The 23,158-nt window shown below is 53.6% G+C and overlaps 1 protein-coding gene across 2 annotated transcripts in view; it reads left to right on the top strand.

The window, feature by feature from the left end:
* The window catches only part of Syt2 (synaptotagmin 2), a 114,193-nt gene that overhangs the window by 56,987 nt on the left and 34,048 nt on the right, over positions 1 to 23,158 (top strand). Inside the window, exon 1 of one of the 2 annotated variants that reach the window (XM_015483393.2) lies at positions 8,159 to 8,509. The exons of the other annotated variant lie outside the window; for it this stretch is intronic. The gene's annotated coding sequence lies outside the window, so the exon portion shown is untranslated. Of the gene's footprint in view, positions 1 to 8,158; positions 8,510 to 23,158 lie in introns of those variants that run through there. 2 annotated transcript variants of the gene reach the window in all.

The raw sequence follows: 23,158 nt of genomic DNA, 5'->3' as shown, positions 1-23,158 counted from the left end.
CACCAACTCTCTGTGCAGAAACACTCCTCCCAGGGCTGGGGACAGAGCTCAGTTGGTAGAGTGCTTGTCTCACATGCACCATGCCCTGGGTTCAATCCCTAGCACCACAAAAAGAAAAAGAAACAAGAAACATTCATCCCAGAGATAGTCCAGGTGGACAGTTTGACTGCACTGGACACCATCTCAGACATAAGTCACCTGTGTGGCTTCTTTAAGTATATACCTCACCATTCCAATTGTGTAAAATGGGTAGAATGATTTTAAATTTTTATTTGAAACCTTTAAGAAAAAGAAAGATTGTTCAAGAGCAGTTTGTGACTTTTTAGCCTTGAGGTAATGACTACTGATGATAACGCGCTGGGGTGGACAGAAGGAACAAGCCCTGAGCCTCGGAGTCTGGAATCAAATCCAGTCCCTGCCACGTACTGGGTGGTCAATATCTTTGAGCAAGTTTTTCTCTGTGTGAGTCACTGGTTTCCAAAGGTGCGTGACCTGTTCAAACCTCTTTTCTGAACTCCAGACCCAGTTCTAACCATCTGCCGGACGTTTCCTCCTGAATGGGGCACAGGTTCCCCCACTGAGCTCACATCCACAGCCTCTCACGCTCCCTCTATTGGTGAATGTCCTTCCCATCCTTCTGGTGACACACATCGGAGGCGCAGAACTTGTCCTCGGTGCTGTCTGCCTCAGGCCCATGTGCATGGAGTCTCCCTTCTGGACACGCAGACCCATCCTGCCTCTCCACTCCCACTAGCCCCTGCAGCCCGGGTGTATCACCTTCCCCTTATTTCCAGACACTGCCCCTCTCTGCCCGCAAGCCTTCCCCAGCCCATTGCCAAAGCCCGGCCCCCTGACCAACAAGGCGTTCAAGCTCAGGTCTGATGTCCCTCCAGCCCCACCCCTGGCCACTCCTTCCCGCTCTGTCCAGTGCCTCCTGCTTCCTCCCTTGAGCACTTTGCTTGGATCACCTGCCCTTTCCTCAGGAGCAGATCAGAAGTGTCCCTGGTGTGCCAGTGAGCTGCCATCTTCCCTGGAATCTCTCCAGAGTTGGCTCCACTGAGTCTCCAGCTTCCCTGGTCCAGGGTGCTTTGGGCACACCTGCTGGGGACCCTTTACTCCTGCATCATGATCCGCCTGCACGCCTGTCTCCCCAACAGACTTCCACATTCTTGAGGGCAGGGATCATGTCCCAGAGCATGTCACATCCCAGCCCCTGGCAGAGTGCAAGACACCTAGTGAACATTTGGCAGAGGATCCTGTCCAGTGTTTGTTCCCTTTCAAAGACCCAGCTACACTAACAGGGACATACACACTGGCCCTGGTCAGTAGGTGGTGACAGAAGCATAGCCATGCACCAGCGTATGGCCCCTTCAGGTGGTCATCTCAGGCAGGCAGGGGACATGGGCACGCAGGTGGGCGACCCACTGGAGCATGAAGCTCACCCAGGTAGGGTTTCCGTGACTGCAGCTCCCCACCCATAGTTATGGGAGTTGATTGTCTTGATGTCATGGTTTGAATCTTTAATGTCCCCAGAAGCTCATATGTTAGAAGAAGGTCCCCAGTAGAGCAAGGCTCAGAGACGGTGACTAGGGCTGTAACCTCATCAATGAATTAATCCATTTGATGGATTAAGAATTTGAATGACAACTTGGTGGGGTAACTGTAGGCAGGTGGGCATGGCTGGAGGAGGTGGGTCACTGGGGACATGGCCTTCAGACTGTTCCTGTCCTTGACCCTTCTCTCTTGCTGCTGTGAGCTGAGCAGCTTTCCTACTTCACACCCTTCCACCACGATGCGTCTGCCTTGGAGCCAGCCCGCCATGGACTGAGACATCTGAAATCATTAGCCCTAAATAAATTTTCCTTCTCTAAGTCGTCCTTGCCAGGTGTTCTGGTCACAGTGGTGAGACGCTGGCTAACACACCTGGCTTCCTGAATTCTCTTGGAAGGTCCTCTGAGCCCATCCCCGATTCCCTTTCCCTCATCAGGGGCCCTCATATATGGCCCACTTGTGGCTCCAGTCTAGAGAGAATTCAGAGAATGGGGCTTGCTGGTCCTGTCTGGGAAAAGCTCCTCTTAGAGACGATGGAGATATATTTCCTCGAGAGCAGGGAGGACTGGAGCTGGTTCATGGTCACCTGGAAAATGCTGAAGTTAGTTAGCTCTATGATCTTGGGAAGATCACCTCACTCCCCAGGAGGTGGGTGAGTTTTAGATCCCCACAGACCAGGACTGGAATCCTGGTTCTGGTACTTTCCAGCCATGCAGACTAGAGCAAGTCATTTGCACTTTTTTTTTTTTTTTGCGGCAGGGAGTGGGGAGTACAGGGATTGAAACCCAGGGGTGTTTAACCACCGTACCACATCCCCAGCCCCTTTTATTTTTTCTTTTGACACAGGGTCTCACTAAGTTGCTTAGGGCCTTTCTAAGTTGCTAAGGCTGGTCTCAAACTTGCAATCCTCCTGTCTCAGCCTCCTGAGCAGATGGGATTGCAGGTGTACACCACCACTTCCAACTCATTTGCACCTTTTGAGCCTCAGTCCCCTTAGCTGTGAAATGAGGACAGACATGTTTTTCTTAAGGTAGTTATAAGACTTAGGGAAGATCCAAGTGTCTACAACCCTGCCCAGTTTAAGGTTAAGGAATGAGGAGGGTGCTTGGTAGTGATTGGTAAGGTGTATAGAAGAGGGGTTTGGAGTGTGGCCCCAGGTTCAAATCCTGCATCTTCCATTTCCTAGCTCTGTGACCTTGGGAAAGTTAGTTTACCTCTTTTTTGCCCATCCGTAAAACGGGAATAAGGATAATTTTCTCCTCTGGGGTTACTGTAAGTATTAACTAAAGACATTCACGTTAAACCCTTAAAATAGTGCCTGGCAGGGGCTGGGATTGTGGCTCAGTGGTTGAGCACTTGCCTGGCATGTGTGAGGCACTGGGTTTGATCCTTAGCACCACATAAAAATAAATAAATATTTTTTTAAAAATAGTGCCGGGCACATAGAAAGCACCCATATGTATTCCTTGTTACCTTTATTAGCATCATCTCAACACCTGCATCTCATTAGTTCTTTTTGTGGGGAGGGGATTGAACTCAGGGGCACTCAACCACTGAGCCACATCCCCAGCCCTATTTTGTATTTTATTAGAGACAAAGTCTCACTGAGTTGCTTAGTGCCTGGCTTTTGCTGAGGTTGGCTTTTAATTCAAGATCATCCTGCCTCAGCCTCCCGAGTAGCTGGGACTACAGGTGTGTGCCCCCATGCCCTGCACATCTCATTAGTTCTAAGCACCTGCCTGTTCTTGTGGGAAACCTGGTTTCCCCCAAATCTGCCTCCCCCTAGCCTAGGTTCTGGGAGCCCCCTCAACCTGCCTTCCTCCATATGGGCTGCCACTTGCTCTGGTTTCAGTGTCTGCGGTCCCAGCACCACCATCTAAGCACTGCTCAGTGGCCCCACCACCTGCCCACCCCTCACACCTTCCTTAGAGCAATGGCCCCAGTCAGCAGCCTGGTTCCAAGAGAGGAGGGCAGCCCCCCTCCCGGGGTGAGGAGAGCACAGAGGGTGGGGCCTCACAGCAGGGCTGCTGGGGACCTCAAGGGCCAGATTTAGTGAGCTAGCTCCAGGGCAGCACATGCTCTTTACACACAGCCATTCTCTCTCCAGGATCAGTGGGTCACACAGGGTCAAGTGACAGCCACTCTACCCAACCTGGAGGGTCTCTCCCACTGACCCTCAAGTCCTGTTGTGAAATCTGGCTTGTTTTGTTGACAGTATTCTTTATTTTGGGGAAACCCCCATTTAATGACTGCCAAAACCATTCCTGTATGTCTGGAACCCTTGACACAATTCAGATTTCCCCTAGCAATGACCAGGGGTACCATTCTTTAGCCCCCTGCAAGCCAGTGAATGCAAATACATACCTCAGAAGAAGGGTGTCAGTAGACTACTTATGTTTGCTGCAACCAATCCTGGACTCCTCGCCCTGTCCCCAAGACATGTGAACTGCCTGGCATATAGTAGGCACTAAATAAACAGCTATTTCTATCAATTTTCTCATCTGCAAAGTAGAGATAATATTAAAATAACAACTCACATTTACTGTACCCTTGTTCTGGCCTAGGCAGTGTTCTGAGTTTTTTTTGCTCTATTTTCTGGCTTCTGGGAATGGGACCCAGGGCCTTACCTTGCCCATGCTAGACAAGTATCCTACCACTGAGCTACATCCCCAGCCCCTTACTGAGTTTTTTTTTTTTTAACATGTATTAACTCATGCAGAATTCACAGTGACTGTTTCTGTTCTCATTTTACAGATGAGGCACAGAGAGGTTAAAGTAAATTGCCTGGCCACACAGTTAAGTAGCGGGATTCACACCCAGCAGTCTGGCTTTGGATCCTGTAACTTTAACCAACACAGTGTCCACACTGTCGCTCAGGATTGCTGAGGGTTCCAATGATTCTATATAATCTGGTCCTCTGCAAGCACTAGGGGCTGATGCTCTGGGTGTTCAGTGCTTTGGAAGGAGAAGGGGCAAAGTTGAGGACAGCGTTTCCCTCAGCGTGAGTCATGGTCATGGTGGTGGGACTTAGGGACTCTACAGACTGCAGTGGCTGCATTTCCAGAAAGGAAGCACTGAGAGCCGCTATTTTGGCTGCCTAGGTCTGAGGGGAGAGGTAAAGAACAAGGACATCAGCCTCCCTTTTGTGTCTCCCTCCTCTCCCAGCTGGGACCCGCAGCAGGGGGTGGTCACCAGCAGGCTGCCTTCACACTCTGTAGGCAGCAGTCTCTGCTTCTTTGGCAGGGTACCCACCATGGGGAGAGGATGCCAGCCTCCCAACAGCAGCCTCAGAGAGGCCCAGGTCACTTGGATAGAAAGGGGGGAATATCTTGACAGCTCAGGGAGACTGCAAAGTCCTCTCTGGGACACCTCTTCCTAACATGACCCTGCCACCCAGGAACCTGGTCCTGCAGGGTTGGATTGGAGCCCAGAGCTCCAGGGCAGCTCCGGGACTTGTGTGTGGGAGGAGCGCGAGTTGCCATCTCACTGGAACAGGGAGGGGAGAACATTTTATTTTAGTCTGTGGACTTAGCCGAGGTGACTTTGGGGGGGATGCTGACAGAGATCATGAAGGAGGCCAAAGCCCTCCCTCCCCTGACCATCCCAGCTCAGCCACTGACTGACACATGGCTCCCAGTCCTGGGTTGCTTTGGGATGACACCAGCGGCCAAGCCAGGGATAGGGCCAAGAAGCCTGTGCTTGGACTGCAGCCCTAAGAGGCAGAGCTGGCATTGGGGACAGAAGCTGCTGGTGGCTGGGGCGGCTTTCTCCAGGAGTCCTGGGGCAGGAATTGGGATTTCAGGGACCAGTAGAGAGGGGGACATGGGAGGAGACAGAATTTGCCCAAGGTCACACAATGTACAAGGGCCAGCGGCAGGGTTCGAAGACACCAAGCCTCATAGCTACTGAGCTATTTATGGAGGGGCTGCCCAGGGCTGGGGGAGCAGAGGGTCCTTACCCTGTGGATCTTACAGTCTAGGGGGGAGGGGAGCCGAGCGTAAGATAGGACAAGAGTGACAAGGCTGCAGAGGAAGGGCACAGGGTGCATCAAAGAGAGGGGCCAGGGGGCCAAGACTGGCAGGAGGAAGATGGGCTAGCATGGGAAAGGGGGTGAAGAGGATGGGGGTCCTCTACTATTAGGACCCTGCAGCTCAAGACAGCGCAGCACGGCCAGGCTCTGCTGTGCACAGAGTTTGGTAGGGCCAGAGAGGGGAGAAGGGCACTTTCTAGAGATGCTGGTGCAGGAATCCCATAGGAAGAGGATAGGGAAGGAGGGACAAACAGGACATAGGAGCTGCAAGGGAGGAGGGTGTACCTAGCCCATGGAGATTGGGGAGGATCACAGTCTAGAGTCCTAAGAGCTAGCTCCATAATCTGTGACCTTGGGCCCTTGGGTGGGTCACCCATGTTTAGGGACTTCCTATGCCTTAATGAAGCAAATAATTGACCCCTCCTTGCATCCTGAGATTGTTTATGAGCATCTGGTGAAATTAAGACCATAAGGAGAGAGATCCTGTAGGACCTCAGGAGGCCCTGAGCAAATCCAGCTGGAAAACTCAAAGGGACTCTGGATGTTCCCACCCCACCCCCCAAGCTTGACCCAGCCCCTCCTGTGCAAATGTCACCTGGTCCTTCCACAGTCCTTCAGATTCCACTGCCCCTGGAGGGCAGGCAGCAGATATTAAACCCAGGTGCTTTCTGAAGGCACAGATATGGCCTTCAGGAACTCTGCCCTTTCTGTCTGTTTTACTGAAGGCAGCCATGAGTGAGGCTGAAGGATCTTTTAATTTATTTTATGATAAGAACGAAAAGGATCATTTCATCCATCCCCAGGCATCCAGGTAGCGCTGGTTTCCAGTCGTGAAGGCACAGGCCTTCTCTGTCAGGTAGGATGGTGTCACAGACACTCAGCATCAGGGAGTTCTGAAGTCTAACTTGACCATAACCTGCTACATCTTCAGTGTGGTGGTGATGGCGGGGGGGAGGTTCCAAGGAGAAGCAGAAATGTTCTTCTGCTTGCCCACCCATCTCAGGTGACAGGGACCCCATCAGTGTGTGTGTGTGTGTGTGAGTGTGTGTGTGTGTATGAGTGTGTGTGTGATCACATGCAGCAGGGGGAATCCCTAATGCCCTCTTCTGAGTAGATTGCCCTTGAGCTTTCAACCCTCAGGTTCCCTTTTCCATATTAAGAATGGCAAGGGTCAGCTGAGCTGACCAGATCTCAGGAGTCAGTTCTTACCTTTATCATGTGCGCGCGCGCACGCACACACACGCACACACCCTTGACAGCACTCATGCCAGGGGTCCCGTCCAGGCTCATGCTGCCTCCCAGGGCCTGAAGCCTGGAAATCCCCGAATCAGCTTTTCTGTAGACCTGGGGCCATGACTAGCGCGCTGCTGCCATTCTAAAGAGAGGCTCCGGCCTGCGCAGGAGCAGGGCTTGCTGCAGCACTGCAGTGGCACAGCTTTGGGAGTGATGTAGGCATCCTGGGGCTGGGGACAAGTGGAGGAAGGGAGGAGGAGGGGATTTGCTGAGGCTGTGGGGAATTTCCCAGGTTCTACAGATTGGGTGGGGATGAGAAGGCCTGACTGAGTGCCCAGACACACAGGCCTACAGGAATTTGGGGGGGGGGATCACTTCCTTGGTCAAGCCCTAAACTTAATTCATGATTCTGAGTGTGCAGAACAGGAGGAAAAAGGAAGGAGCTGCTGCTGACTGTGAAGGAGGCTGAGGGCCAGAAGGCCAGGGAGGGCTAGTGGCCTGACAAAATTCCACCGGCTGAGCTCTTCCGAGGCCTTAGCAGGTGGATGCTGAAGAGAAGATGAGGTGCAATGAGGCCAAGAGGGACACCAAGCTCCTGGGCCTCCTTGCCCTCTGGCCCTTCCTCTGCCCATGGTGGGCGGAGGCCTTGCCTTCCTCTGGAGGGACAGTGCAGAGTGGGCCTGGTGGGGCAGAGTTGGTCTCCAGGGTAGAGCGCTTTTGGTGTGTCCTGTCCCACAGCGAAAGCGAGCACAGGGTCCCTGGCTGGCAGGCACCGTGCCTCCTCCCTTGCCTGGCTCACTCCACCTCCCTTTCTCCCTTCCCCAAGTGACCCAAGGAGAGCCCTGGAAGATTCTACTCCGACCTCCCGGATGAATTGACGCAGGGGACCGTGGACTGCAGGGGACCACCTCCCCTTCCCCTCTAGAGTCTGCCTTTTGTTCCGTCTCTCCTCTTCTCCCTCGACTCGGGGAAACCTTCATCAGTGTCCCCTGAAGCAAATCCTTCCTCTCCCACCCCTCCCCTCAACAGTTCGACAGCAGGGAGGTCCCCTTCCTCCCGCCCCTCCCCCAGCCAATCCCTTCACGGAGAGGCTCTTAAAGCTCGTGGGTGACGGGATGGGGTGGGGAGTGTCGCAGGAGGGCACTGAGGGGCGGGGACTCCTCCGCAGAGCTCGGGGAGCCCCATGGGGCTCCTGGCCAAAGCCGGCCCCGCCCGCCCCAAACTTCTGTAACGCCCGCCCTGCCAGGTTAACCCCCCTCCCCCGTGCACACTCCTCCCCTCCCCCTCGTGCCCCCTCCCGCGGGCTGGGCCGTCCCGACTGGAGAAGGCAGCGGAGCGGAGGCGGCCTCTCCGCACGGGATCGCCTGAGGCGGGGTCCCTGCGGTTTGCGGGATCGCCCTCCGAGGGGCCAGCACGGGCTGTGTGCAGGCGGATGTGAGGAGCATGTCAATTGGCGGGCGGGGGAAGCGGGATCAGGTTGTTACTACTGCAGAGAGAGAGAGAGGGAGAGAGAGAGAAGAGCGAGCAAGAGAGAGAGCGCGCGCGCTAGCAAGCGAGGGAGCTGCAGGCGGGAGGAGAGCTGCAGCGGCCCGGCCGGCTGCGAAGTGGGAAAGAGGGACCTCGACTTCAGGACCCCGGGGGTCCCCTCCGTTCTTCCTGTCACCAGCTCACACCGAACTGCCCCGAACGTCCCTGGTAAGAGGGAGCCCGGGCGGGGCACCTTGCGAGGGAAGCCCTTGGTCCCCAGCAAGCCACGCCCCGACCACCAGCAGCCTTCCCAAGGGACTGCACCGTGGGTGGGTGGGTGGTCGCCAAACTGGGACCCTCTGACTTTCTGGGCTTAGCGCTCACCACGAACGAACTAACTGCAGGACGGTGCCCACGGTGGGAGCCTGGTTTCCGGAAATCCACTTGCTTGGCAGTCCCTGGGGAGGTGGCCTGAATTATCCCGGGAACCCCTCGCCCTTCCACCTGTCTCTCCTCGCGAGCCCGGAACCGCGCGGGGGGAAGTCGGGGGAGGCCGTTGTGCCTCCGCGGGGGGGACCCGGACACTAGCTGGAAAGCGAAGGTGCTCGCCCCTGAAGGGGCGAGGAGGAGGTGGATGAAGTGGGTGTGCGGTGCGAAGTGGGTGCGGGGCACGTGGGACCCCACCCGCCCGCGCCGCAGTGAGGATGAGTTGAAGGATCCCGTGCGCGTGCGGAGCCTGGAGCTCGGGAGCCCCTGGAGAAAAGTGGGGCGCTCTGGGGACACTGGCGGTGCGCAGGGCTCACTGCCCTTCAGCACCCCTCGCCTGCTGCAGCCATCCGGGACTACGATCCTCTATAACGTCTTTTGCCCCCTCCTCTCCCTGGAACTTTTATCATACTCCAGCCACTCCGTGCTCTGTGCACTGGAGGAGGCAGGGTCCCAGGGATCCTGGCAAGCGGAGGAGCTTAGGACCGGAATGGGGAGCGGGGAGAAGGGGCGGCTGGGCAATAGACCGAATGCCCTATTCAGTTAGTTCTGTGACCTTGGGCAAGCTGCTGTACGTCTCTAAATCTCTGGGTGATGGAGGCGCGTGGTGCACCAGGCAGGAATGGGAACGCGGTGGGGGAGGGTGCTCTGGTGAACAAGCCCCTGGGCCAGCCTGCCAGAGCCTCTGCGCCTGGAAATTCGCTGCTTTTAAGATCGCTGGCCTCTGTCTATGGCGAGCTCAGCACACACTGAGAGGAGAGAGGTGACAGTGAGGAGCTGTGAACCCATCCTCCCAGGGAGAGTCCCAAAGCTCCTATCCTGACCTGTCCTATGAACTTAGGCAACTGTTTCCCTTTTCTGACCTCAATATCTTCTTCTGTTAAATGGGGATTTGGAATTTGTGGTATCTGAGTTCTCTCCCAGTCCCAACACTTGCTGGCACATGAGGCCCGTTAAAGAAATAGGGTTGGGGTGTAGCTGGGTAGGGTGACCTGTTCTCTGAGGAGACTGTAGCTCCCTAACCCTCTGCAGAGACAATGGGACCAGGAGGGTGCAGCCTGCTTATCCATCATCCTGTCCCCCTCTCAGGACAGGCTGTCTGAGAGGGAGGATGGCTGAGTTCTAGCACCACACACCCTTTCTGCGGAGAGCAGAGCCTCCCCTAGGAAAAGTCTCCCTATGACAGAGAGGAGACAGTAGGCTAAGGGGGGATATCAAGGTCATGCTGTCTGCCCCCGTCCCCCAAGGCAAGACTGCTTCCACCTTAGACAAAGATGAAGCAATCCTCTCTGTTTGGAAAGATCTCCACAAGAGCCCATACTGTGCCACTGTGAGGCTCTAGGGAAGTCCCATCTACCCTTTTCTGGGTGAGCTCTGCTTCTGTCTTCGGTGGAGATGCATTGCTAGCTCTCATTGGGCCTCAGGTGTTGTGGGGAGTCCTGGTTGAAGACACAATAGCTGAGTTTAGTCTACAGGCTCTGCCTCCTGTTTCTGTGACCTTGTGTGACCTTGGACAAGCCCCTTGTTTGCTTTCCTCACCTGTACATTAAGAGGGTTCAACTAGATAACCCTATCCAGCCACAGCACATCTGTGGCTGAAGTTTGGGGCTTGGTGCCTGAGTGGCAGGAATGGGCTTGACCTGGCCATGAGAACAGGTGGTCTGTCCTGCTCATCCCTGGAGTGAGACCTTGGGAAGTCTTGGCTCTTCTGGTTATTAGCTGTGTGACCTTGAGCAAGTGCTTTTATAGCTTTGAGCTTCATTGACTCAACTGTCAAAACACAAGGATCCTGGCAGTGTTTGGGGGGTAGTTAGGAGGATTAAGCAAGAAACATGTGAAATGTTTAGTGAATGGGAGCCCTCTAGGTCCTCACGAGGGGCAGCTATTGTTAGTAGTAACAATAAAAGCTGGTTTCAGCAGGTCTGGAACAGCTGTGAACAGCGGCTTGGGGGGCAGAGATTTGTGGACTTGGCATCTTCCCTGTGTTCCCGAAGCTTCCCTGCAGACTGGGAGTCCAGGCACTGCTCCCGTCTTCTGGACACTTAGAGTCACCCTGCCGCGGGAACTTCAGGGCAAAGAGAGAACGTGGCTTTCTTAGAATCTCACATCTATTTTCTTCTAGTTCTCCCTTTCACACCCCCTGCCACCGCTGGTCCCTTCTGTTGTTATGACAAAATGGACCTTTTACTCCACTCTGTGAATCTTCCAGGAATGAGCCAACTGAGGACCTGAGAGGATTGAGACTGTCTGTCTCTGAAGTGAGTGGCCAGAAGCATGTCCCCCCGGCTGGGGTGGAGGGCACGGCAAAGGGACTGGCTCATTCTTGGAGGAACTCTCAGTATCCCAGGGCCAGGCCAGACTGCACGTGCGGGTGGCACTGGTTGGCAGGGCTGGTGTTTGGGTTTACCCCAGGCTCACTGCAGGACCTTAGGCAAGTCACGCCCCCTCTGGGTCTCAGTTTCCTCATGTGTGAAGTGAAAGTTTGGTTTAGGTCATTTGGACCTGCAGGGCTCACTGCCCTTCCCTGCCACCTTATGACAACCTGGGGAGAGATGAAGAGCAAAGGCTTTGCAGATAGACAAATCCAGGTTCCTGTCTGGGCAACAGCTGTGTGAATTTATTGACTCTCCCTGAGCCTCCATTATCTCATCTGTGAAGTGGGGATAATTTTTTCTACCTCTTAGGGGTTCTTATGAAGAAGAATGAAGTGGGAATGATTTATACAAAACACCTAGAGTGTGGGGAGTTCCTAGTGTGATAGTAGGTGCTGCGCCTGGTGTGGGTTTTTGAGGTTCTGTGTCATCACAGAGGGGGCTCAGGTCAGAGGAAGGGCAGGGACAGAGCTCATAGTTGTGCACTATGCACAAGCTTCCAGGAAAACTCTCCAGTTCCCTGTGTCAGCCCCCACCCCCATCCCCACTGTGCTGTCCTGGAGTTTGTATGCTTTGGCCCTTGTCACCTGACCTGCTGCCCACGGGAGCTGCAGGGCTGAGTCTGAGCCTGTTGGAAGCAGGACAGGCCACCAGGAGGCTCCTGGTGATGGGGGAACACAAGCCGGAGGCGTGACATCCTTCAATTCAAGGTTAGTCATGAGGAAAGGGCTGTGAAATGAGGTCTTGGAGAAAAGGCTGGGAGCCGGGGTGTGGCCACCATGTGGTATGTGAGGGAACCTCAGAATTTGGCACTGAATGGTCCCCTCCAATGCTCTGATTCTGATTTGGGGGAAGCTGAGGTTCAGAGATGGGAGCACCTTGCCCAGGATCACACAGCACATTAACGCCCGTGGTAGAGCTGACTGGCACTTTTGGACCCTTGGTCTGGTGTTCTTTCCATCCTCCCACTCATGCACTGAACAGTCATTTTCTGTTTCTTCTAAAATCAGAGCACAAGGTGCAACACTTTGATGGCAACAGGAAGGCATGGGTACTGATAGGAAGGAACGTCCTGATCCAGTTACCACGATCATTGGGTCCAACATCCCCATTTTGTAGATGAGAATGCTGAGGCTCAAGAACATTAAAAGACTAGTATAAGGTTACCCAATGTCAGAGACTTGAATTCCCAGACCTGAGACTTGAATTCCCAGCTACGCCATTTTGCTTCTCCTGGCTCCGACGTGCCACATGGCAGCGGGACAGACAGAACGGGAAAATAAACCTGGATGGGCTTGGGGACGGGAAGCAGGACACAGAAGATCAAAAGACAGAAATATCACTCCCAAGCTGGTGGCTGGCTTTCTTGGCCATATCAGTTGGCCTGTGCTCTGAACTGCCGGGCTGACAGCCTGCTGGCCCTCGAGGGGACAGAGACAATAGTTGCTCCTCCAGGTTGGTTCCATGGGCCATGCTGAGTGAAAGAAAGTCAATATTTGCCCAGTGGCAGCGCACAGGCTGCGAGTCTGAGTTGGGGTGCGGGTGGGGGGAGTGGTTCCGAAGGCCTGGGGGCGGGAGGGCACTTGACTTCTGAAGGAGGCTTTGGATTTTCCGCATTAAATAATCCTTTGTGTGTCAGCGTGTCTGGGTGTCTCCCCGCCTCCTAGAAGCCCTGATCCCTAATAAATTTCCCTTATTGTTTGGAGCTGACGCCAACCCCCACCCCCACCCCGGCTTCCAGCTCCCTGGAGAAATGGGACTTTTGAAGCTTTTGCAGAAAGGCCTGGGAGCAGATGGCCCATTGAGTGGGTCTCAGGCAGGAGCAGGGAGAAGGCTGGCCTCCGTATCTGGGCCCCCAGTGGAGGGAAAGATGTGGGTAAAGTCCTTGGCAGGTCAAGAGCTGCGAATGGTTTTTCTTTCTGCCTTTGTTTGGTTGTCTTTCCATTTCCCTTCTCTGCATCCTGCTCCCTTTCTCTGTGTCCTGAGATGGCAGAAGGGGTGTGGGGAGGAGAGCCAGGGAGCTCAGCCTTCCCCCAACTCCAGTGAAATTCTTGAACCCGTAGCAGCTGCTGGCTGCTTTAATGGTTTTTGCAATTGCTGCCATTGCTCGTAGAATGTGTCTTAGCAATTTAACAAAGGGTGCATTAGGAAGCAGAAGCATTTCTAGTACAAGGTAATGGGGCTATGCTGCAGCAGGAAGGGCTTACATGAGATTCGAGGAGGGACTTCCTACCGTGGGAGTTCCCAGCTCTTGAATCTGCTAGGTGGGCAGCCGTGGGAGGTGATCTACCGAGCTCGCCCGCTCTCTCAGGCATCAGCCAACATTGTGATCTGACTCTGAAAGGGGCCACAGTGACATTCCCAGAGATCGGTGCCACTACCCAAGTCTAAACCTGAGGGCAGCCCCCAGTTGATCACCAGGGCTGGCGGTCTCAGGAGACCACACAGCCAGAGTGACCTCCTAAGCCCTGTTTTGTCTGCACTGTGGGCTGAGTGACTGGGGGAGGGATGGAGGACAAGGGGGCCCTTGCTGGGCCTCAGCCCAGCCAGCCCTGTGGCCAGGACAGATACCCCAGCACCTCGGAGCAGCCAGCATGAGCGTCTCTCAAAGCTGCAGCTCACAGTGGGTCAGGCTGAGGCTGCCAGCTCCAAGCTTGCCTTCAACCTGCTCCCCACCGCTTGGCCCAGACTGGAGAGCAGCCGGTGCTCAGAGACAGATTGCAGCCTGTCCCCATGCTCCTCCCCCAGCACTTGGCCCCTGGGCACAAGCACAACCCAGAGCCCAAACTAAGGTGGACTTCTGCACAGGGGGCCCCCCAGCTCATCTTCGGTGGGTCCGGGGAGGTGGGAGCCCTGTGCCTTGCAGGTGTGAGACCTCAGGCACCAGAGCTGTATTGCCCATGTTCAAATTCAACTTCTCTAGTTTTTTAATACTTGTTAGTTACCTCAGTTTCCTCACCTGTAAAGTTTTCCTTCACCTGTAAAGTGGAAATAAAATAGTTTGTATGTCCTAGGGTCCACATGAGGATTTAACATATTAACAGTTACATCCAGCTCTGAGGATAGAAAGTCCTGGCGACGGTGCTATAAATATAAAGATTTAGTTATAAAATGCTACCAAAATTGTTATCGTAGTGTTTCCTAAAACAGAAGAGACTTTTTTCTTTTCTTTCTTTCTTTCTTTCTTTCTTTTTTTTCTTTTTTGGTACCAGGGATTGAACCCAGGGGTGCTTAACCACTGAGCCACATCCCCAGCCCTTTTTATATTTTGAGACTGGGTCTTGCTGAGTTGCTTAGGGCCTGGCTAAGTTGCTGAGGCTGGCTTGAACTGGTGATCCTCCTGCCTCAGCCTCCTGAACTGCCGGGATCCCAGGCGTACACCAAAAATAGAGACATTTTAAAGATACAGAAACTTAGCCAGAGCTGGGAGTGGGGTGAGGCAGGATGTGATTAGATTTGATTAGAAGAATCTAGAACCCAGTGGACCCTCCATGAATCTACATGACCGCAGGCAAAGCAGTTTCTTCCCATTTCCAGACCTCCGTGGTGCTCCTCTGAAAAGGTGGAGAAGAGGCCTCCTCCCTCACCTCTCCTGAGATGCCCTGGGCATCTGTGAGGTGGACGTGGTCTGAAGGAGCCAGCAGGCCTGGAGGATGCACAGGTTGGCCACTTCCGTCTCGGCTCTGGGACTCATGCAGGCTTCCTGGCTGAAGCGACGGCACCAAACCTAGTGGGCCACTCTCCCAGTGAGGCCAGCTTCGACTGAAACTGGACCCTCATTTTCTGTTTTTTCTCACTGGGCCAGGAAATTTGGGATGAGGGAAACTGCCTCTAAATTGAGAGCCCCAGGGGATGCCTCCCTCGGATGTCAAACACAGGAGCCCCTGCCCTCCTGACCTCCAGTGCAGGGGTGCTGCTCAGGAGCAGGGAATGGACTCCATGCACATCCAGCACCTTTCCCACTGATGGCATCCTTGTCCTTCACCTGCCTCATTCCCAGGGTGGAGGGTGGAGCCACCTGGCCATCTGACAGTACTAGATTGATGGCTAAGCCACTGGCCTCTCAAATGATACCTAACATCCTCTGCTAAGGACCACAGTGGTGACCTGGCTGTTGATGCCCATTGCCCTTCTTCCTGGTCCTCTGGAGTGAGGCCAGGGATGGGGAAGGGAGGCCACTTTATTTCAGTTACTCGGGGCCTTGGAAGTGTCTTGCTTGGGAGCTGTCCTCTGAGTCTCTTCCCAAGTGTCATTTCACCAAGAGCCCCAGAGATGAGTTGCCTAGTCAAGGTCACCTGAAAAGTCAACCTGAGCACATGGCCTGGAGTCTGCCGTATTTCATCTGCCCCATTCCCCAGGCTTCCTTAAAGAAGACTTCAGCATTGGCTAGAAATGTAGAGATCCTGTTCCATGCCAGTCTCCTGTGACCTTGGTCCTGATCTCAAATCCCCTGGACATCATCCCTCCACAAATTGAAAGTGTTTAGATTAGCTAACAGGTAGAACTTTCAGAGTAGTCTCATTGGAGCAGGGAATGGAGGCTTTTCCCAGGATATTTAAGAACAGACCTGGTCTTCATAAATCTGGACTGGATTAATTCTTAGGGGAAACTTTAGGAAATGAGCCCTGATTTGCAATTAACACAACGGCAAAGGAAACTCAGCCTACTAACCATGTGACTTTGGGCAAATTGCTAAATCTCAGAGCCTCATTTCTGAATTGAGATTGGTACTACTTATTATCTTATTTACAGAGGTTCATAAATATCTATTTACTTAAAAACAGCTTTATGGAGATAGAACTCACATACCATACGATTCAACCATTTAAAACGCACAATTCAATGACTTTTAATATAGTCACCGAATTGAGCAACCACCACCAAATCTAATTTCGGAACTTTTTTCCCACCCCCAGAAGAAGCCCTATGCACATGATTCGCTTCGTCTCCACTCCAGCCCTGATCAACGAATCATCTACTCTGTCTATAAATTTGTCTCTTCCAGATGTTTCAGAGAAACAGAATCATATAACATGTGGTCTTTTGTGACTGTTGGTGTTTTTGTTTTGTTTTTCACTTACACAATGCTTTCAAGGTTCATTCACGAGGTAGTGTGGATCAGTACCTCATTTCTTCTTATTGTCACATCACATTTTGTGGTAGGGATATACTGCATTCCGTTGATCCATTCATCAGCTGATGGATGTTTGGGTTGACTCTACTTTGCAACTACTACAAATAATGCTGCTATAAATATTTGTGTAAAGGTTTTTGTAAGGACATGCATTTTCATTTCTCTGGGGGGTATACCTAGGATTGGAATTGCCATGTCAAACAGTCTATTTTTAAATAAGGCATTTTTATATTAGGCTCTGTTTAAGTGTTTTTTAAATTTTATAGTTGTAGATATAGTTGTAGATGGACAGAATGCCTTTATTTTATTTTATTTTTTATTTATTTTTTTAAAAAGAGAGAGGGAGGGAGAGAGAGAGAGAGAGAGAGAGAGAGAATTTTTTTTAATATTTATTTTTTAGTATTCGGCGGACACAACATCTTTGTTTGTATGTGGTGCTGAGGATCGAACCCGGGCCGCATGCATGCCAGGCCAGGCAAGCATGCTACCGCTTGAGCCACATCCCCAGCCCGGCACTTTACTTTGTTTATTTTTATGTGGTGCTGAGGATCAAACCCAGTGCCTCACACCTGCTAGGCAAGTGCTCTGCCGCTAAGCTAGAGCCTCAGTCCTTTTCCTTTAAGTATTTTTTTTTAGTTGTCAATGGATCTTTATTTTTATTTACTTATTTATATGTGGTGCTGACAATCAAACCCAGTGCCTCACACATGTTAGGCAAGTGGTCTACCACTGAGCCCCAGCCCAGCCCTGTTTTAAGTATTTTATATGAACCATCTCCTTTAATGATCACAATACCCTACAAGCTGGGTTCTTTATTATGCCCCTTTTCCAAAGTGAAGAGACCGAAGCATCATTTGCAGGATGGCAAGGAACTTGTCCCTGGACACTCAGATAATAGGGCTAGGATTTGGACCCTGGCAGTCAGGCCCTTAGCTCTTCTACCATTTTGCTCCCTTGTGAGGTTTACGTGAGATGAACTATTCAAGTATCTCCAGCCATGCCTGCCCTAAAGTAGGTGCTGAATAAATATTTGTAGACTCTGGGGAATCTGACCAGACATCCTGCATTTCCCTGCCTGACTCTATGTGGCTTTATAGGACTGACTGTGTCCCTTTGAGTCTCAGTTCAGTTCCCCTCAATATGTAAAGCATCCAACATGGGATTTAATAAGAGGAGGGCTGATAGGGGTGTGTGCAGCAGCATGGACAGAGTCCTGGATTCTGGTTCTGGCTCTCTTATTTGGAAGGGAAATGATATCCCTTCTCTGGGCCTTGGTCTCCCTACGGTTCAGTAGAGGCTGGAATAATTAGTGCTAAGGTTCCTCCCGGTTCTCATTTCCTATGTAAGTTTGGCGTTTTCCCATAGCCCAAGCCCCCAAGGAGCCAAGCCTGGGCTCACTGTTGTTCTCAGAAACACTTCTCCCACCCAGGATGACAGACCAGGTGGGGGTGATGGGGGAGGAGGGGGAACCCAGCATAGGCTTCCTCGGTCACAGAGCCCTGGCCATGGGTGGGGACCTTCCATGGTCTAAGCCAGGGAAAAGCCATGTGGCCTAGGTACCTTCCCACTTTCTTGGCCCCCTTCTCTTGAACCCCACACCTCTGGGGAACCTGCAGCCCACCTACCAGTGAACTGCCCAGCTGCCTTCTGAGGCTTGGCCCAGCTCCTGATGGGATCATCCGTGGGCAAGCGCTGCCACAGAGTGGGCTGGTTGACTGGAACCCAGCTCTGTGTTGGAACCGTGGCTTCCTGTAGACACTGACCTCCCCGTGTGCTTTTCCCCAGGCTTTTTCAATGAGGACCTGAACTGAATCCTCTGACCTCCATCGGGCAGCACCAAGCAAGGCCGCCAAACCTTTCTGCACCTTCTAGCCTGGGCAGGTTTTTTTTTTTTTTTTTTTGTACCTGGAGTTGAACTCAGGGGCACTTAAGCACTGAGCCACATTCTTAGCCTGTTTTATATTTTATTTAGAGACAGGCTCTTGCTGAGTGGCTTAGATCCTCCTGCCCCAGCCTCCTGAGCCTTCTGGGATTACGGCATGCGCCACTGCACCCCGCCTGGGCCCTCCCTTTATTCCATATTCCTTCCTTTCCAGAATGGTGGGTGCTCCCCCTGAGCTCCAGGGAGGGTGCCAGGCGTGTGACATGCAGGATGGTGTGGCTGACCGTGTGTGGTAGGGTTTTTAGTATCTCAACTTTATGGACAGAGAAATAAGTCCAGAGAGGGAAACGACTTCTCTAAGGTCACTGCCTTGGTAGGAAGCAGTGGGAAGGTCTGAGTGGAGACCGTCTGGTTCCAAAGCCCGCATCACTAGAAGGATAAGAAAGAGACAAAGGATTTTCGAAGGGCCCAAAGAACCCAGGTGCGCTGTGTCTGGGCAGGTGGGCTTGGCTCCTCCAGGGCAGGGCTGTGGCTCTGTCTCTATCACCCTGCGCGGAGCACAGTGGTGCCTATGTAGTGACACCTGTGAGCACCCCCTACGCCACAGCCTGCCCGCTGACACTCCTAGAGAGGGCCGCGAGCTGGCGCTTCCCCCGAGCAACAGCAACGCAGCAACCTTCCTGGGGTGGCTGTGCCCGCCTGGGGGCGCGGAGCTGCAGTCCCCACGCCCCTCCCCCTAGCGCCTGCACCTCTCACTATTTTTAATCTCCGTGGGCTTAATGAGCCGCCCACGTGTCTTCAGCTTCACCTTTTCCTCCAAGGAACCTCGGGGATCTGGATCTGGGCTGGGCTCCCTTTTCACCTGCAGCCTCGCAGGAGGCCAGAGCCTCAGCCCCCATCTGGACTCAAACTTGGCTCGGGAGCCACACCCTGCAGGGTGGCTCTGACTTCTGGTGGTGGCACCCTGCAGGGTCCAGGCCCCAAGGAACAGGCCCTTCTCCTTGTGCCACCGTCCCTCTCCTTTCTCCCTTCCTACCCTCACCCATTCCTGTGAGCTTAGGGACCTTACAGAGAGCACTGGCGAGCACCCGTGTGACTGTTGGTGGCTTCCTGGGGAAGAGCTGCCCCGGGGCTGCAGGGCGGTGGAATGTGGCAGCGAGGGCTGGGCTGGCAGTGTCAGAGATTTAGGGACTCAGGGTTGGAGAGGGAAACTTGAAGTTCATCTAGGCCAATGCTGTGTCCCCCACCTGACATCCCTCCCAGTAGTGGCTAACCTTGACTTGAATATCCCCAATGATGGGACACTTGTCACCTCCAGAGACCAATGTGCCATCAGATGGTGCTGACTATGCAAAAATTCTTAATCATTTTGAGCCTAAATCGGTGTCACCAAGAAGAGGGGACACTCCCTGTCCCCCAACAGTGGGTTCATCTTCCTCTAGCCCTTACTGCTGCTGGAGGAGGAGAGGGGAAGCAGAGGAGCTGAGGGTCACTCTTCATGGGGACACCCAGCGTGGTGTCTTGGGCAGGGGCAGAGGCACCTCCCAGGGCTGTGGGGATGTGGTGGGATCTTTGCTGAGAGGACTCGGCAGGAGTCCTCAGTGGGCGGGGCCACTGAGAAGAGACAAGATGCTTTCTTGGAAAAGCTGGGGTCAGGGCCTGCTGCCCTTCCCACCCCAAAGGGTGAGGAACTTGAACCTGGGACAGAAAATCAGAACTGAGACAAACCAGCTCTGTCTGTGGAGACCGTCACATGCCGGCTTCCACTACCAGCTCTAGGGACTTGGGCTCTGATAGGAGCCACACCAGAAATACCAGCTACAGTCAGTGTCAAGCAGGGGTTGTGCCACAGGGTGACTGGAACCCCTTAAGACTCCAGAGAGCCTCAGATGCCCCCGGCCCAAGGATTTGGCCCGCTCCGAGGAGCTCTGGATGAGGACCCGGCTCCGCCCTCCTGGTTCTGTGACCTTGGGCAAGTCACTCTTTCTGGCTCTACTTTCCTGGCTGGAAAGCATGTTGTGTGTCCCTTCAGAAGGGATGTGGGTGTCTGGGCTTGCGGGTAGCATGCCATATCTGTGGGTGGATATTCTGCATCCCGGTTGTGCTCTGAAAGGCACGATGTCCTCATTAGTCATATGAAGGTGACAGTCCTCTGCTCGCTTCCTGTTCCTCCTCCTCTGGCCCAGGGCAGAGAGGCTGGAGCCCTGGAGGTTCGGGATCTGGCCCGAGGGGCTCTCCTACCCCAGGCCAGGCTCTGTGCAGCGGGCCCCAGGAGGTGGGCTCCCCGGGGTGCTCTCCTGCACCATCACTTTCCCAAGGCAGCTGTCAGCTCTGCGCCTTCCAGGATGGAGACCCCAAGTGGGGCCTGTCTGGTTGGTAGTTGAGAGACGCCTGTCCAGGACCCCTGCTAGGTCTGTCCCTGGCTTGGACCTGGCCAGCCCCTCTGAGCCCACTCTTGGCTCAGTGCTGCTCTCTCAAGTAACCTCCCTAGAGTGGAGCTCCTGTGGTCCCTAGAGGGGACACCCACACACCTTGGGGGAGGCAGGTTGGCAGCTTGGTGTCCCTTGCTCAGGGTAGGGCCCATATTTCCCTGTGTGGCGTCCTCCAGCACAGAGGCCACTGGAGGGTGCGGGTGCCGGGCTGGATCAGCACCCAATCCTTTCTCCTTTGCACGTTCTGTTTTTCTTTTTGATTGACTTATAACTTAGATTCAGTGAAGTGCTCAATTTATTGGCATATGCACCTATACAAACTCCAAAGAAATTCTCCAGAGGGCTCTTGGGTCCCCTCCCAAGCCCTGCTCATCCCTCACCTATAACCAGCCTCCCTCCTGGCACCATGGAGTAGTTTTCTACTGGTTTTTCCTCCTTTTGGTGGCCAAGCATCCATTTCCTCTTTCTCTCAAATCCTCTAAATGTGGATGTCCCCCAAACCCATCTCTCACTTTTCTTTTATACCCACCCTCTCCCCAGGTGACTGTTTCCCCGTGCCCCTTTCCCCCTGTGCTAATGACTTCCAGAGCCTCAGTCTCACAGGTGCTCATTCTTGTGTGACACAGATGCCCACCCAGATGCCCACCGGGATTGCCACTGATCTGCTGGCACTAGCTTTCCTTGGGGGTCCCCTTGGGGGTCTGGGCAGCATTGTCTTGTTGAATTCCAGTGTCATCCTCTGTAGGGTGGGACTGGTAGAGAGGAGAGATAGCCAGGCCCTGCTAACTTCTGTCAGGACGATGGGCCAGACACCCACACATCACTTACAAATTGAGCAGCCAAAATGGAGATGTAGCAACACAGGGGGAGAGGACCCAGGTGCCCAGAGAGGCCTGAGCCTCGGGGAGGCGGCTGCAGGTGGGACTGAGGAATGGCAGTTTCTGGACCCAGGCAGAGAAGAAGCCAGGGACAGAGCAGTGGCTCAGAGAGAGGACTTGGCCAGAGGCGGGCCTTAAGGCGGCTGGCTGGGCTGGAGCCAGGCCTGGGTGGAAGAGGATAGCTAATTAAGGAGGCCTCGCTGCGGCTGCAGAGGCCTGATTCTACCAGGATTATAAAAAAGGGCATTGAGCTTAGCCTGGGCCATGACAAGGTAGCTGACCGGGAGGCCCCCTACCTGCCCCCGCTGGAGCCATCCTGGGTGCTCCTGAAAGGCCTGTTCCCATAATGTACATACATTGTTCCTAAGCCCAGCAACCCCGTGAGGAAAGTTCTATTCTGATTCCCATCTCACAGTTGGAGGGTTGGCCCCGGGTGCAGATTTGCATGGCTAACACTGGCAGAGCTGAGACCTGTACGGGTCTGTCTGCCACGAGTCCAGGTGCAAATGTACCCACTTGGCTCACCTGCTGTTTGACTTGGCTTCTGTCCCTCAGTAGAGCTGTCTCCTAGTCGGATCCACATCGAATTCCAAGTTGGGACTTTCCAGAGTGGAATTTTCCCCCAGCGCACGCCTCCTCCACCCTGTGGGCACCGAGAGGCTCTGCAGCCTCTCTCCCGGCCCGTGTTTCCCAGGTCTGCCTCAGCCCTGGAAAAGGAGAAAGTTGGCTTCTTTGGGGGCTCTAATTGTGCTCCCAGGACTTGCATGACCCACTTCAGTTTCTGGAGACCATGAGCTGTCAGAGGTGTTGGTGATAATGGGCATCTCCATCGGAAGAGTGACTGGCACATCTGTGTCCCCGGGCCTGGCTGGCATCTGGAAGGAGGAGGCACTTGCTGAAAAGGGCAGATCAGGTGCCTCCTCCTTGGTCGGCCCCTCTCTGGGTGCCAGCTGCCATTGCACATGGAGAGCAGATGGGAGGGGGGTTCCCCAGACTTCTCCCAGCCTCTTCCAGCTCCCAGCTTGGCCCACAGATGAGACGGTCTACTTTTGGGGGGTGCAACCCTTTCCGTCCCTCAAAAAATATGAAATGTCCCAGATATGAATGAGCAGCTTTGTTCATGTCCTGCTTGGCCTCAGTTTCCTCCTCCATAAAATGGGATGAATAGTGACTACCATAGGGTGGGGGTTAAAACAAAATGCGGCATTGGCATTTAGTGGGCAGTACTGAAGGGTCTCCTTCCCCTGCCCAGTACATCCCCCCACGGGACCCTGAGTCTTCGTGACCCCCAACCCCCATTAGACCTGACTTCCCAGTGCTTGAGAAGCTGGCTGGGCTGTTTGTTGGAGAGAGTCTAGGGCTGGATATGCCAGGAAGTCAGGCCCAAGTTCACAGTGAGTCCTTGGCTGTCTCCTCTGTCAAGTGGCAGGAATCACATCTCCATTTCTACAGCGGCCTGAGTTTGTCATCTCCCTGGCGAGCTACTTGGGGACAGGATTGAGTTTTATTCATCTTATATTAGAAGTGCTTAGCACAGGTCCTGGCCTGGGATTTGGAGTAAATGAAAGTAAGGATCAAAGTCCCGCGTGGTGGCACACACCTATAAATCTCAGCTGCTCTGGAGGCCAAAGCAAGAGATTGACAAGTTCAAGGCCAATCTGGGCTACTTAAACCCTGTCTCAAAATAATGAAA

This window comes from Marmota marmota, unplaced genomic scaffold (assembly GCF_001458135.2).
Source record: "Marmota marmota marmota unplaced genomic scaffold, marMar, whole genome shotgun sequence".
NCBI lineage: Eukaryota > Metazoa > Chordata > Mammalia > Rodentia > Sciuridae > Marmota > Marmota marmota.
This window is presented reverse-complemented; position numbering and strand designations above follow the sequence as displayed.